Here is a 16414-nt window from a genome sequence, read left to right as displayed (position 1 = left end):
GACACCGCCCCACCAAAGCCTCAAAAAACTTTGGCGAATGCCCTTTTTGGCAAAATCGCTCAGAGCCTGGGAGAAGTTTTTGGATTGTCCCCCCGAAAGAAAGCGGTTATTGAATGCTTAGAAGGTCCTCATGCCCAAGATTTTCTGACCGTTATCCCGATTGATGGCTTGGGCCAAAGCATGTCCGCGGTCGAGTATAGGGTCATTCTTAAGTACCGTTTGATGGTCCCAATGTACCTAAAAGACGAAACATGTCCGATCTGCCGTAAGGCTTGCCTGGATAAATTCGGAGAGCATGTGATTCATTGCAAGGAGATGCCTGGGTTCAAATACCGACATGATTGGGTGCGAGACGTTCTTTGGGACATCTTAAGGCGAGCTGGGGTATCAGCTAAAAAGGAAGCCCACGTAAACTTCCTTACAGACCCCATGGAAGGGAGATCCACTCTACGACCGGCAGATTTGCTCGTCTTTGGTTGGGCCGGGGGAAAACACGCTTGTGTTGACCTCACAGGGGTATCTCTTTTAGCTGGTTTGAGGGATAATGGGTTTGTAGCTGGGCAATAAATGAAAATGGCTGAAACGAAGAAGGTGGAGAAACATGCTAAAGCCTGCGAAGAGCACCAACATGTTTTTGTCCCTCTGGCTTTTGATACCTTTGGCTCCTTAGCACCGGAAGCTATCCGTTTCCTAACCAGGGTCCAACGGGTTGTGCATAGCAATGTGTCGACTCCAAAGGGGCAGGGGTATGTGTTTAGCAGGTTAGGGTTTGCAATTCAGAAAGGGGTAGTGGCGCAGCTTGTTGCCCGCCTACCTGCTATGTTGATGTAATATATATGTTTTTAAAATGATATGAATTTTGGTTGAAAAAAAATCTTCATATAATTGTAATCAATATATATGGTTGTTAATTGTTATCACAAAAAAAATACTCATATTAAAAATAAAAAAACGATTGTTATTACTGTGAATTTTTTTTAAATGTCACAAGAAAAATTATAGACGTCTAAAATGATGCGGTAACTGACATGTGCGTTACTTGTGAAGAGAAAAAATCAACAAATGTGGGTTATTTCTCTTATTTCTTCTCCAACAATTTGTTTCCTCAAATTAATAATCTTTTTTCCTCAAATTAATTTCTACTATGCAAATATAAGATTAATAGACTATATTGCTTCTCACTTCTTATATGCAATAACAATACTATTTAATATAAGTCTTGAGAAGTTGGTGTAGTGGTCAAAAGCATGTCCTCTTAATGTGGAGACACATGTTTGATCCCTACTTAGGGTGTTTCGAATGACATATGGGTGAAGGGACGAATCAGGGTTTAATCCCGGGTTCAAATCCGACAAAGGGCGAGGGCTTACAAATTCCATCTGGTTCTCGCGCATCAAGAGGTATGGTCTCACGACGGTCGACGAGTCAACCTTGGACATAACCCCAAAAAAATAGATTTACACGTGAGATTCTCCGTCGTTAAAAAAATAGACATAACATAACAATGCTTCATAAACTATTTTTTTCTTAATTATCAGTTAAAAGTTACTCTTTATAGTTGATGATTATAAAATATATGGAAGGTAAATTTGTAAGGTAAAATTATATTTACATGTAAATCGAATATTACTTTATATAAAACTCTTCGCTTTTTTTTTACCACCACTGCACCTATCATTGTTATGAAAAATAAAGCTAATAAAATAAATGAAGTTTGTTTTATGAATAAGACCTATGAAAGAAACTGGTTCATTGTTGTAGCATCTTATAATCCTATAATCCTGATTTGAGAGTTTTGAATGTTAAAACAATTAAAATTTTGATAAATTTTAAAATATATTAATTGGATATAAATAATAGAAGAAAAAGCAAAAAAAAAAAGAATATAAATAAGGAATGGAGTTAACATGAAGCAGACAAAAGGGATATTCAGGGGTGGAGGTTAGTAGGAAGGGTATACTTATACAACATGTGACACGTGTTATCACACTCCTAGAATCTCTGCCTCCATATCATATGCATACACGTTACAAACCTCCCTTTTTTAACACCAAGCAAGAGAAATTCTCATTATGCTATGCCATTTTGTACTCCATTTATTATGTATTGTACACTTGTACTTATCATCTTTTACAACTATGGTTTTTTTTTCTTCATGTTTAAATTTTAAGTATATCTTGTGATATATAAAAGTTTGCTTACATAGATATATCATTTTATGTTTTCTATTTAATTTTCTTTTAGAACATCAAACCTACTTCTAAACTATTGCATATTTATTGGACAATGCCAGAACTTGAAACTTTACTTTTTGAAAAGACAAACCATTACCTTATACTTTAATACAATAATACTACTAAGTCAAGACCGTCTGATGTTTTTCGACTGAATTTTTGTTCTAACACACCTTTTGAGAATGAAGTAAAAACGGGATAAATAAATGCAAGTAGTTAAAAAGAAGTAAAATGTTGGTCGGATATGTTCATTTCAACTAATACATATATAAAATTTTATGTATTTGAAGGGTAATGGTAACATTTAAATAATATACTCATAGTTCATAAATGGTTATTCTCAAACCGTGAATTGTTGCATTCTTGATATTGTAAAAAGTGTGTATACTTAAGTAGTTAAGTTTGTGGTTAATACTCAATCGGTTAGTATGTGATACATACATCTCCCCCCCCCCAATATATATATATATATATATATATATATATATATATATATATACACACATATATATTTATTTATGTATGTATATATATAAAGTTGGTCTTAGAGAAGAATCTTGAGAAAAGGTAAGGCTTGTAGTCTTGTAGGAGAAGACTGATTATAGAAAGTGACCAACTTTCATCCATCATTTTTAGTCCCTCAATCTCATGGAGGAATTAGATTCTCGCCATCTTTCTCCTTTTGTTTTCAAAGAAAAGTTGTGCTTTGATTCTACTACTACTACTAGACCTTACATTTATCCTCTCTTTTTGTGATTCATTATATCAACCTTATGGGATGGGGTGTCTCTACATCGAAATTGAACTAGAACTAATTTGTTTGCAATTAGATTGTCACACACATCTATAAACACATATGTTTAACATATACATAGAAAAACTTAGATGAATTAAACAAGAACTATATGAGAACATCTAAACCAACAAAATAATTAAACACAAAAGAAATATTACATCAACCGGGCTTTTCTTCTGGATGTACTAGATGGAATATATATGTCCATAGGATTATAGGAAGGTTATTTCCTAGTGTGGCGCCATATATATATTATATATATTTTTATCGTCTTCCCACAAGATATAATTTAAGTTCCAAAGTTCGGATCTTTTATTTTATGTTATGTTTGTATGCAATCAGTTGAAATTTTGGATCATGTTTTTAGAGAATGTCATATTGCATCTAAGAATATATTGTAATGCTATTGGGCGTTGGCTAGAGCATTTTTTTTCCAGTCATTCAAAGTCTTAATTCTTCTTTTTGATGATTTGTTGTGTTTTCATTGATCAAGAAGAAGAAATATGTTGTAGAGTCTATTCTTTACACGACTTGATAGTTCATTATTTGGAGTAGAGATGTTCAACGAAACCGGTTCCTGGAACCGAATCGGTGGACTCGAACCGGACCCGAATCGGTTCCTACCCGTTTTTTGTAGGAACCGGACCCTATCTGATTCAACCCGATGATCCGTGACCGGTTCTTGCATTTCTGAGTGGGGGCGGGTAGGAACCGGAACCGAACCGGAACCGGTTCTGGAACCGAACCATCCGGAACCGGTTCCTAACCGGTTCTAGCCGTTGGATCGAATATAGCCGTTGGAAATCGTTTTTTTGGCCGTTTTTTAACCGTTGGGGTCAAAAATAGCCGTTTTTTGGCTCCCCCAAGCACCCCACTACTAGTATAAATAGGTATTTGGTGTCATGGGTTCATCACAACACTCAAAACGCAAACCCGAACGCAAAAAAATACAAAAAAAAAACGCTATTACAACGTTTTGAGTTCTCTAATCTCTTGTTTTCTCTTCTTCTATATTCATATTTGTTGTTATGGCTGCCTCACAATCATCGGTTGGTCAAGGTTCCAACGCCGAACCAAGTTTCGTTCGTATTGTACCTCATAATCGTAATCAAGAGATTTGGTGCAATTGGGATTTGGTTGAATTGAGTGACCATTCATTGAAGGCTCGGTGCAAGTTTTGTGGGATTTATTTAAACCCACTTTCGAATTCAAATTTGAAGAAACACATCGAAAAACCGTATTGCAAGGCGTTGAAAAAGAACGTCGATTCGCAACAAACGCAAATGGATAGTGAAGGCGGAATATTTATATACCAAATTGATCGAGTTCAAGATCGCATGGCGAAGTTTGTGATTCAAGAAGCTTTGCCGTTTAGCCACTTCGACAACCCTCGCTTAACCGCCATGATTCGAGATACGCTTCAACCACAATACACTCACGTAAGTCGTCATACTCTTAAACGTTATTGTTTAAAATTGTGGAAGAAGGCCAAAGAGGTACTAATTGCATATTTTGAAAATATAAATACGGGAATAAACTTAACTAGTGATGTTTGGTCGGCTCCACATGGTCTACCCGAATCTTATCTTTGTGTCACCGCTCATTGGGTAGACCCGTCATCGTGGGAAATGATGAAACGCACCATTGCTTTCGAACTCTTTGAGTATCCACATACGGGAGATAATTTGTTTGAAATTTTAGATTTTGTTATAAAAACTTATAAACTAGAAAATAAAATATTTTCAATGGCATTTGATAACGCGTCGAATAATACATCGGCGGTTGATAAATTAAAATTAAAATATACGCCGATTTGCAATGGTGTATTTTTTCACTCAAGGTGTGTTGCACATATCATTAATTTAATCGTGCAAGACGGACTTGCTTCGGATGAGGTTACATCGGTTATAAACGATTTTAGACTAATGATACATGAAGTTTTTAAGAAAAAAAAAAAAGACAAATGGAATATAGAAAATTTTGTAAAGATACGGGAAGAAAAGCTTTGGGAGCTAATTGGGATGTACCTCATCGATGGAATTCCACTTGCATAATGTTTCAAAGTTCTTTGAAACAAAGAGAAACTTTACAAATGTTTCATTCTAGTCTTGCCGAGAATGATTTGGCAATCCCCTTTTCAAATGAGAAATGGGAAATTATCAATGACTTATCGACTTTTCTTGAAGTTTTTAAAACATCAACTACGAAACTATCGGGAACGTATTATCCGACAAGTCCCTTGGTTCTTTCGGAGTTATTTTTAATCGTTAACAATCTTAAAGAATTTTAAAATAAAAGTCCAATGTTTTCAAACATCATATTACCAATGAAGTTTAAATTAAAAAAACACTTTCTTGAATTGCCACCGGTTTTTACTTGCGCCGCCGCTTTAAACCCAATGTTAAATGTTACGGGGGTTGAATGTGTGATAGACGAAATTTTTTCAGCCTTAGATATGCATGAAGTTGACCCAAACTTTTCAACAGAGGCAAAAAATGATTTTAACTTGAATTTTAAATTTATGTATGACTTTTATTTAAATAAATATGGGTCAAACATACACATGCCTATGCCGGGGGGTCTTCATCAAGTTCAAGTGCTACTAGAGTACGAGATCCCATGATTAGCCTTATGAACACCGTTCGCAACGTAACGGCTAAAAAACAAAGGGGTAACACCCCTTCAAGCGAACTAGGAAGGTATAGTGCAAATGATTACTCTACCGGTTTATCCGAAGAGGAATATGGCACTTTTGATGTTTTGGCTTGGTGGAAGGTAAAGGAAACCGAGTTTCCGATTCTTGCCACCATGGCCCGTGATTTACTAACCGTCCAAGCTTCTACGGTAGCTTCGGAATCCGCTTTTTCTCTTAGTGGCAGGGTAATATCGGTGAGAAGAACAAGACTAAATTCGGAGTCGGTGGAGATGTGCATTTGCTTAAAGGATCACTTGGACTCAATCGATCGTATTCAACACGTAACCACTCTCGAAGATGAAACACCACTTGATGTTCGAGTGCACGACGAACAAGAAGGCATTTCTACAAGTAATTCCGAGGAAGAAGTCGCAACTTTCAGTGGCAACCTTCAGTAGTTGTCTTCAGTGGCAAACATCTTCAGTAGTTGTCTTTTCTTCATCAGTTAATTGTTTATTTTTATGTTAATTGTTTTTTTTATTTTTCATGTTATACAAATACGAATCGTAGTTTAGAATCCAAATCGCAAACGAAAAACGAAAAAAAAAAATTTACACTGTAACCGGTTGGACCCGGTTAGGGTACAGGAACCGGGTTAGGAACCGGTTAGATAGGTTAGGGGTCCGAGGGTGGGAGAACCGGTTCGGTTCCCAAACCGGTTCGAGCCTGGAACCGGTTTAAAAGGGGGTTTTGAATATAGGAACCGGTTAGGAACCGGTTCCGGTTCCTAGTCCCAAACCGTTTTGAACATGCCTAATTTGGAGAGCTTGGAACAAAGTGGTTTCAACAATCAGATTCTCAATAAAGAAATTAATTTCGATTGTTTTCATTTATTTGTTTATTTATTTATTTTTGTTTTCTAGTCGTAATCGTAAGGCGAATGTTGTTAGGGTTGAGTCTCTTAAAAACACACTTGCTTTATCTATAACTGTTTGTTTTTCTACGGTTAGTCATTTGCTAAATGAGAGTGGTAGCTATACAGTTTGCCATTGTTAGGGAGTCCGGGCTAGTGCGTGATGAGGAGCCATCACGCGCATGCACACCGTCGCCGGTCCCCCATCACGCATGATGGGGGAGTGTGCGTAATGACTATCACGTCGTGTGGGGGGAGTTTTCGAGAAGGGAGCCGTTGGACGAGGTAGCCGTTGGATGGAGGGGGTGTTTTAAATAAAAAATATTTATTTTACCTATATAAATAATTAAAACATATCTTCAAAACATACTCAAATATCCAACTCAAAATCAACACAAATCCAACTCAAAATCTTCTACTACACACACCATTTTAACATCATATAAATGGAGGTTTCTAAGAAACGTGACTCGGGTTCAAAGAAAACCCAAACCCGACCAAAGGTTCGACAAAATCTAAGCGAACTGACGAGATTTCGGTTACAAGACGAACCCGACACAACCCAACCATTCCAACAGCAACCTTCCCAACAACAACCTTATCCATAACATTTTCAACCGTCCCAAAACCAACAACAACCTTCCCAACAACAACGTTATTATCAACCGTCCCAAAACCAATCCTCTCAATCGTACCAAAACCAACCTTATATTCCAGTTTTTTCTACCCAAAATTATCCAAATAATACTTTTCAAATGTTTCAATCTCAACCGTCTCAAATGCCCGTCAATCCCCTAGACGATAACGATGTTATACATCAATTTGCAAGTGTTTTTCGTCATGAAGCGTAAACTTTGGATGAAGATGAACCCTCGGAGGATGAGACGCATCAAAAAAATGTTAGGCGTTGGTTGCCCGATGAGAAGGTCGCCTTGACCAAGGCTTATTTACATTGCTCCGAATCAAAAGAAACATTCAAACCAACAAAAAAATAGATGCTTATGTATTAATGAACATTTCTCGAAACTTCTCGGCGCAACCGTACGAAACAAGGATCAAATGATTGCCAAGTGGGGAGATTTGAATCTAAAAATGTCAAAATTTAATGCTTGTTAAGTCCAATTTGTAACTATTTTAGTTTATTTATTTTATAATCTATTACTTTAGTTTTACAATTTGATACATATATATATATATATATATATATATATATTCTAAATGTTTTGTAGTCCCGAGATCCACAAAGCGGAGCGAGCGAGGCGACTATCATAAAGGACGCTTTGGTCGATTATGTCGAAATTTTCAAATGTAGGGATTTTCCCCACTTGGAAGCGTGGGAGATTGCGAGACGTCACGCGAAGTGGGAACCAATTCCCTTGGTCGATTTGAACGGGCCGACGGCTCCAAGGATGAAATGATCTTCTTCAAAAAGATCAAAAACTTCCGAGTCTGAGGACTACAGAACGTCTACCGGCGGCTTCTCATGCAACATGCCGAGCATGAACTTGAACGAGGAACCCGGAGACGATCCCGACGAAGACACACCCACACCGACACGGCCGAATCGCAATAAAAGTGGGAACCGTCAAGACTTGGAAAGGAAGCGGTGGCCGAAAACTTCGCCAAATACAAGTCGGCTAAGTTGGCGGAAATGGCCGAGACGAAGAAGCGAAAGAAACAGGCTCATATTTTAAAAATGAATCGTGAGGAGACGTATATCAACCATTTGAATGAAAACAAAAAAAAGACGTCAATCTAACTTTCCTTCTGCAACCGTACGAACATCTTGAGGAACCCTTTAAATCGATCATACTTCAACGCAAACGCGAGATATGCGACAAGTGGGGTTGGGAAGGGCCGTGGGTTTTTTTTGTCGATTTTTTAATTTACGTGTCTTTATTTAATGTAATCTTGTTTTATTTTTTATTTAATGCAATATTGTTTTATTTTTATTTATTTTAGTATTCATTAAAAAAACAAAAATTCATCACACCACACCACCACCCCTACTAAAATCCATCAGATATGATGGATTTGGGGTAAAATGGAACCACCCCTCCCCCCTTAATTTATAGATAAATAAAATTAAGACAAAACATATATCCAACCATATTATATTACCTTTCATTTTTGTTGATAATAAAAATGAATGTCTACATATGTTATAATTTCAAAAGTAATTTTAAATATTTAATTAAAAAGTTTAAGCTCTTGGACCTAAGTTCTTTTACAAAAATTGGGAGGTGATAAAGAGACCTTGAGAAAAAGGATGTCTTTGGTCTACACTCAATAAAAACAAGTAGCGGGGCTATAAAAATGGATCCAAAACCAAGATCCGAATTTTTATTACCTTGAAAATTGTGATCCTTTTTATTATTTTATTTAAATATTTAACAGCCTATTTATATAATTAAATTAAGAAAAAAGAAAAACACTAAAGGGGTATCTTCAATACCTTCCTTCCCACTTCACTAAAATTTGGTATTGCAGAATGAGATCCTTTCTTTAATCTTCTTTAAGTTTAACAAAGGAGTATATCTCTCTTTATTAACCTTTGTGGGTTTCTGTGTCCCTAAAATATTGTGTTCATCTTTTTATTGTGTAAATTTAACTATAACCTTTAGGAGTTTTTATAAATCATAAGGGACTTGAATTTAGAGCTTCACTTTCTATCTAACGTGTAGGATTTTGTTTTATAACGCGACATGTTTAATTTGGCGTACAGTAAACGCCTCAATAAACGTAATACATATCATAAACATGAAAAGATAGTACACCAGATCTTCTCACTAGAAAATAGCTTAATTTACAACAACGGTTTTTGAGATAGGATAAAAGAGCATTTGTATTGAAATGTTTTTATAAAAGATGTGACGGAGAATCATGTTTTGTCTCAAAAAGTAACCCATCAATTACATTTAAACTCTTTTTTTTAATTTGATTTTAAAAAAAAAACTCTATATACAAAATCAAATAATTAGCTTATGAAACGAAGATAAGGTGCATAGAAGCTTTTGCAGTTTTGTGTTCCTTGAATTAGAGGCGTAAAATTGGAGGTCAGATATTCCTTACTTGTGAGCAAATAATTATTATTTTATTTTTAATATATTTATTAACTTACGAATTTATTTATTACCTTTTTGTAAAAAATAAAATTTGAACACTAGATACACATCGTCACGCACAATTGTGTACGCACAACCCAACAGAAGTGGCATGGTGGATAGATACGATCAACAGCAGTTTGAATATATGTCACTTTTTATATTGGACTATTGGTATTTACAATAAACAAATATAGAATGTTTCGGTATATCCTTTCGATATGAATTTGTTATGTTAGCTAGGTTTTAAATAAGAATAATTATTATGTTAGCTAGGTTAGTTTAAATAAGAGTCATTTGGTTTATTTATAAATTGTTTATGGAAGGCTTTGATCGCACCATTGTTAATCTTTTTTTTTCTTTTAACAACCATTTAGATCACTGATGGACCACTATTCTACCAAATCATCTCCATTTCCTGAGTACGGAGCCATGATAATGCAAAATGCACGATTCACGATTAATACAATGGAGCCGATACTTGTAAAAAAAGTTAGAGCTCATGAAATACCCGATGGTATGGTTACCTTATACATTAAGTCCTTCGACATAGAAAGCAATTTATCATTCACACATTTCTAGCTCTTTATTGTGAATTAATTTAGTTATCATGTCATCCAAATGTGCAAAGGCATTTAGGATTGGTTTTCAAATATCGCATAAGATCATATATTTCTTTTACTAAATTACGTCTTGTTTTTGAGTTTTTAACCAAAGAAAGGAAATGAAAGGAGAGGGAAGGATAAGAAAGAGAATGAAAGGGAAGAAAATTATTTTAATTAGTTGTGTTCTTGAGTTGGAAGGAAATTGAAGGAAATGAAAGGATAACTTATTGGGAAAAAACTTATCCTTAATCATCCCATTTTTGGGAGGATAACTTATTGAAAAAATACATCAATTTAATCCCTCCTAACTCCTCCTACTCATTTCCTTTCCATCCTAAAAAAACTCAAAAATATCAATCTTTTAACCATCCTTAGTTTTCTTTTCCTTTCCCTCTTTTAGAAAAACTCAAGAACAGGACGTAAGTGTTATACTCTATAACAATATTAAAAAAGTTATTAAATTATATGCATATACATAACATATTGATAGGTGTATAATCAACTAGATAAACACAAGAAAAAAATAAAGAATATTGTGTTTTTCAAAAGTCACATTTTGTTAGAACAAGAATATTTTAAGTAGATATTGTTCCTGATATTTTAGTTTTACTCTCACAAAGTTGAATGCTAAGATCTTAGGCAAATATTTCATGAAATAAAACGGGAGCATGTTAAAAGATAATATCTTTAAGTGCTTGATTTAACCTTATGTACAATTGTAAGGCCCCGTTACCGGTGCCTCACATTTGGACGTTGGATTTACTCATCAACATAGTTCTAATCAACAGAGTTAATAAAAACATACGCGTAATAAAAACACTTTCATAAAACATCACGCAAATCCATAACTTGTCTTAAAATAAACTTTCTTGTCTTTCAAAATAACATAACATTAAACGTAATCGTCTTGAGTCTTCCGATGTCAGCCTCTTATTCAATGCCACGTGTCCCCTAAAGCGAACTGCCTCATCCTACTCACCTGCGCGCATACTAAAAGTCAGCTACGCTGAATGAGTTCTAGTTAATCAAACATAATACAATATATACGCTTACCTTCAATCATGCATCCGAAGATACATAATAATTACTTTGCTAACTTACTCTCATTACATAATTTCATACTATATTCATACTTTATTACTTTCATACTATATAGATACTGTCCATTCTATCTGAGATATTATTAGGGTCTGGTCCCTCTTTCCTTTGTCTATCTCAGATATTTTAGGGTCTGGTCCCTTTTTTTGTCTATCTCAGATATTATTAGGGTCTGGGCCCTGTTCACTTCTCTATTTCAGATATTATAAAGGGTCTGGTCCTTCCTTCTCTATCTAAGATATTATTAGAGTCTGGTCCCTCTTTCTTCATCTTCGTACATACTATCTTTACATACCCATAACATACATACTTTCTTTAATCAATCATACATATTCATATATTGTACGTATATCTATCATACACATTCGTCCATCATAAACATACCTCCCTTGTTGGCACGTGCAATATCCGAAGATCGTTCACGTACCGACAAGCTTTCATTCACATTTAAGATATACATACATAACATATAAACCATATAAGGCATACACTTACCAGTTAAGGTAAGTGTATTAACTATCACATCGAGTATGCACACCGCCCCGAAAACATAACAAGGAAATGGTGCTAGAAACTCACCTGAATGCGGTTACGTTCACCGTTAATCGTAATCCCTTTCTTGAGCGGTGCACGGCTAACTGTATAATAATTACATGCATCAAATAACTATCACTACTCATCTCTCGTTTCTAGTCTAATCATTACCCTCAACGAACGGGGGTTCGGGGGCAGCGCCCCTGGCAGCGGGGTTCTAGGGGCGGCAGCCCCTAGCAGGGTCCAAGGGGCAGAGCCCCTGGCTGGGGTTAAGCTGCCAGGTCAGCTTGGAAAAATTTTATTTTCATTAACTGTCTTAACACATTTTCCACTAGGATTTTAAATTATTTTCTATATTGGGCTTATTCGTTAAGCCTAAGATACTGGGCTAGTTTGCTTTATATGGGATATGGGCTTGGCCCAACTGTCCAACATGGTACCTAGGTCCCACTAGGTTCAGGCCCAAACAGCATTGGGTCAACAGAGAACTTTTGGCAGAACCATTATGTTGACCGAGAACCCAAGTTTGACCGAAATCCCATATTTGGCCGAGAACCCAGATTTGACCGAGAACCCAAGTTTGACCGAAATCCATCCCTGGCCGAAAACACAGGTTGGCCGAGAACTCTTGCTGGCCACCTGTTGACCGAGAACCATGAGGTTTGACCAAGGACCTCAAACTTGGCCGAAAACCCCCAGCCCAGTTCATCCTTCTATCTTTTTCATTTCTATCATAGCCCAGCAACTGTTCTAGGGTTTTAAATCATAAACTTTAACCATTTTTCTTTACAATTCATATCCGTTTTAGACCCATTACCACCACGGCTCCGAGATCTATCCCGTTTTAGGCATAAAGCTTGGACCTTTACACATTTAAAACGTTCTAGGCTAGATTAAGGGTTCCTTTATGAAACATATATAACCATATGTCTATTAAGTCCGTTTTAATCATCAAGTTTGCATTTTTATGATGTATCTAGACCCGATTTACTCTAGTGTTAAGTTTCAAGGCAAACCGCTCATAAAAAAACGTAACCTTTAAGGTTGAAGAACATACCTTTTTGGTGTTTCTAGGTTACGGCTAGCTTGTTATGAAGTAATGATCTTGTATCTAGCTTGTATCCCAAAGATCTATCAATAAAAGGTTTGGTTTTGATCTTGGTTCCTTGATCTAGGTTGCGGCCAAAAAAGGAAAGGAGTGTGTGTGTTTTAAGGTGTAGGGAGAATAAGATGGATATTATGGATGGAAATGGAAAGATTTAAGGTTTAAGGGGTATTTATACGCCCTTAAGCCCATGGACCTAAGGCCCATCTTTCCTTTTTGGTCCATGATTAGTTCCATTTAATTAGCCTACTTATCTTTACCTTTTACCATTTTATTCATTAATCCTAGTAAACTTTTCCATTATTAATAATATAAATATTATTACTTGAAATTCGGGATATTACAACAATATTTTGAAAACATATTATATAGATCGGCTAAACCGCCTAATTATTTGAAAACTGGTTAATTCATCAATTAAGTTCTCTCTTGGTGAACATATTTGATCAGTTCTGATAACAATGTAAGAAGATCAAATCATGACCTCCTCTATAAAATCATATCATATGTTACTTTCGATCACTTGTCCTAGCTAATGATTGTGTAAAGTACTTTCTTATTGTTTTAAATTATGTTTTTGATTTTTAACTCCGGTCCAACCGTTACTCGATTCAGAAGTCGTTGAGTTTGATATATCCCTCAAGATTTCAAATCATTATAATGAGTTAATTTGGGTATTGTGGCTTAGAAAACCGTTACTTAATATGTAAGTGTATTTTTATTTTTTTCTCCTGGTTTGGATTTTCTAATCAGGTGAGGTATGGTTTTATCAAAGTCGGTTTTAATAAAAAGGGTAAAGAAAACTATTGACCAAACATATTGAAAAACATAAAATGATTTTAGACTTTTAAGTAATTTGAAAACTATTTTTAAAATCATTTTTTGCAAAAGATGTCCATGAGATGAGTATTACTAATTACATACTTAATTGTAAATAACGTCTTATACTTAGTCCATACGTCTGAGACCCGGTTGCTCATTTACGGTTAGGTATTGGGTATATTCGTAAGAATCAATTATATCTTTAGCCTGTTAAAGATAACCCAAAGTAATCTCAATCATACACTACAAGAAAAGAGAGCATTAGCGGCGCCTCTATAATTAGCGGCGACTATATAGAGGTGACATTGTCTTTGGATCCGTGAGCACATGGGCAAACCAACCCTGACCGTTGATAAGGTTGAGATCTTAAATAAGAAAAGGCGAGGGGTACTACCCTCCACCGGATTCACTCTGCTTATTCTCTCTCACTAAAAATCACAGCCAGAGCACGACGACGGACGACAACCACATGAGCACTACGTTGCTGCCACCAACTGCAAGGGCCCTCTTCAACCCGCTGGAGCACCACTTTTAGCGACGAAATGGTCATTAGCGACAGAAGATTAACATCGGCATGTCACCGCTAAAAGTATTAGCGACGTCTGTTGGGGTCTTTAGCGACGACTTTTGTCGCCGTTAAAGCTAAAATTTCTTGTAGTGATATACCTGATTATAAAATTGTATTCAAATTCTGTTCATTTTGAAATAAATAAACAAATATATATATATATATATATATATATATATATAATTTTTCTACATAAAGAAAAGATTGTTGGAAAGGTTATTAAGGAAATATGTAAACTTTTGTAAAAAAGCCGAGAAGAATGCGATGTACCATCATGTTGGGGTAAACGATTTATTTAAGTTTATTTTATATGTTTTATGTTCATTTGTCTTTATTTAAGATGTTTTTACATGCTTTAACTTTATGAATCGGTTGGTCGGGTCCGAGTTTAAATTCATTTTTTATTTGACTTCTTTTGTTATAGACTTCATTCAGTTTTAAGAAGATTGACGAGGATGTTGATCGTACAATGTTAGAGAAGGGCATTTTATCAATATACCGAAAGCGATACATAGATCGCAAATCCCATGCGTATAATCTATTTAAGGAAGCCAGAGGGGAGCAAGATCTCGAGAGAGCATTGGCGAAGGTCCCCAAATCCATGCCCGCTGAAAACTGGCAAAGGTCAATTGAACATTTTAAAACACCAAAGCATAAAGAAAAGTCAGAAAAGAATAAAGCAAACCGTCAAAAGCAAAAAATCGTTAATCAGGGAGGAACAAAGACATATAGCAGCGCTTGCTATAAGAAGATATATATATATATATATATATATATATATATATTATATGTATGTACTGCATATAGTACTTGTTTTATTTTTTTTAATCTTAAACAGGCTCAGACTCGTTACGAAACCTATCGTGCCGCACATGCACGCAAAGATGGGACAATTAACCCCGAAGCCGCAGAATATATTGTAAGCATTAATTAAATACACACACACATATATATATATATATATATTATAGAGTCACTTAGAACATATTTATTAAATCATCTATGTTAACTTAAATATATGTAGCATCGATTAGAGGAGGCGTTAGAGGCCCAAACTCAAACCAAACAAGAAATTCATCTCCTATTGGGAAAATTGAAGTATTTAAATAAGTCATGGGTTCGCGGCGCGGTTAGATGAAAGGGATCGGGTACAAGCCTTCTTCATCTAAAGCGCCAAATTCTTTGGAGCACGTCCTGCAATTAACACCCTCATTCACACAGGTATATAGATTGTTATATGTATGTAAGATGCATGTATTGCTCGTTTGGCCCGAAACCCGTATATATGTTGACCAATATGTATGTAAAATGCCCATTTTGACCAGAAACTTGCATGTATATCGATACATTTTAGTAAAATGAACTTATATTGATATATTTATGTAAAATGCACGTATTTCTCATTTGACCCCAAACTTGTAGTTTGACCCGGAACTTGTAAATTTGTAGATTGATATATGTATATAAGATGCGCGTATTGCTCATTTGACCCGAAACTTGTAGTTTAACCTGAAACTTGTAAATTTGTAGATCAATATTAAGCTTCTTTAACTTATTACGTGTACTTTATTATATTTTAGAAACAAATTAAGGCGTTGTTTGAAGACCCCCAATTTCATCAATCAACTCATCTTGTTCAATAATTAGCAAAAGGGGAAAAATAGATGAGGATGAAGTCGATGTCGGTGAGCACAAAGATGAAGAGTAGTTTAGTGTTTAGAGGAACAATAGTTGTTTTTGTTTAGGATTCTCTAACACATTATGCTATAATTATCGTTAATATTTATGTAATCTTTGGACTATTCAAGTATTTTAGAAATCAGCAGAATCAGAAACTGGTACCGTAACCGGAAACTGCAGTTTTAAAAATCAGGAGAAACAGATTCAGGTGAAACAGTTAGTTTTAGCGGCAACAGGTGGTATTAGAGACAACAAATGTCGCTGCTAAAAGGTTCCCTAGTAGTGGCCACAACAGGCTGTAGCGACGACAGTTTTTAGCA

The sequence above is a fragment of the Bidens hawaiensis genome, unplaced genomic scaffold (assembly GCF_021521415.1).
Source record: "Bidens hawaiensis isolate Kalapana, Puna unplaced genomic scaffold, B.hawaiensis_p1.1 tig00013027_1, whole genome shotgun sequence".
In the NCBI taxonomy this organism is placed as follows: Eukaryota; Viridiplantae; Streptophyta; class Magnoliopsida; order Asterales; family Asteraceae; genus Bidens; species Bidens hawaiensis.
Note: the sequence above shows the minus strand (reverse complement) of the source record.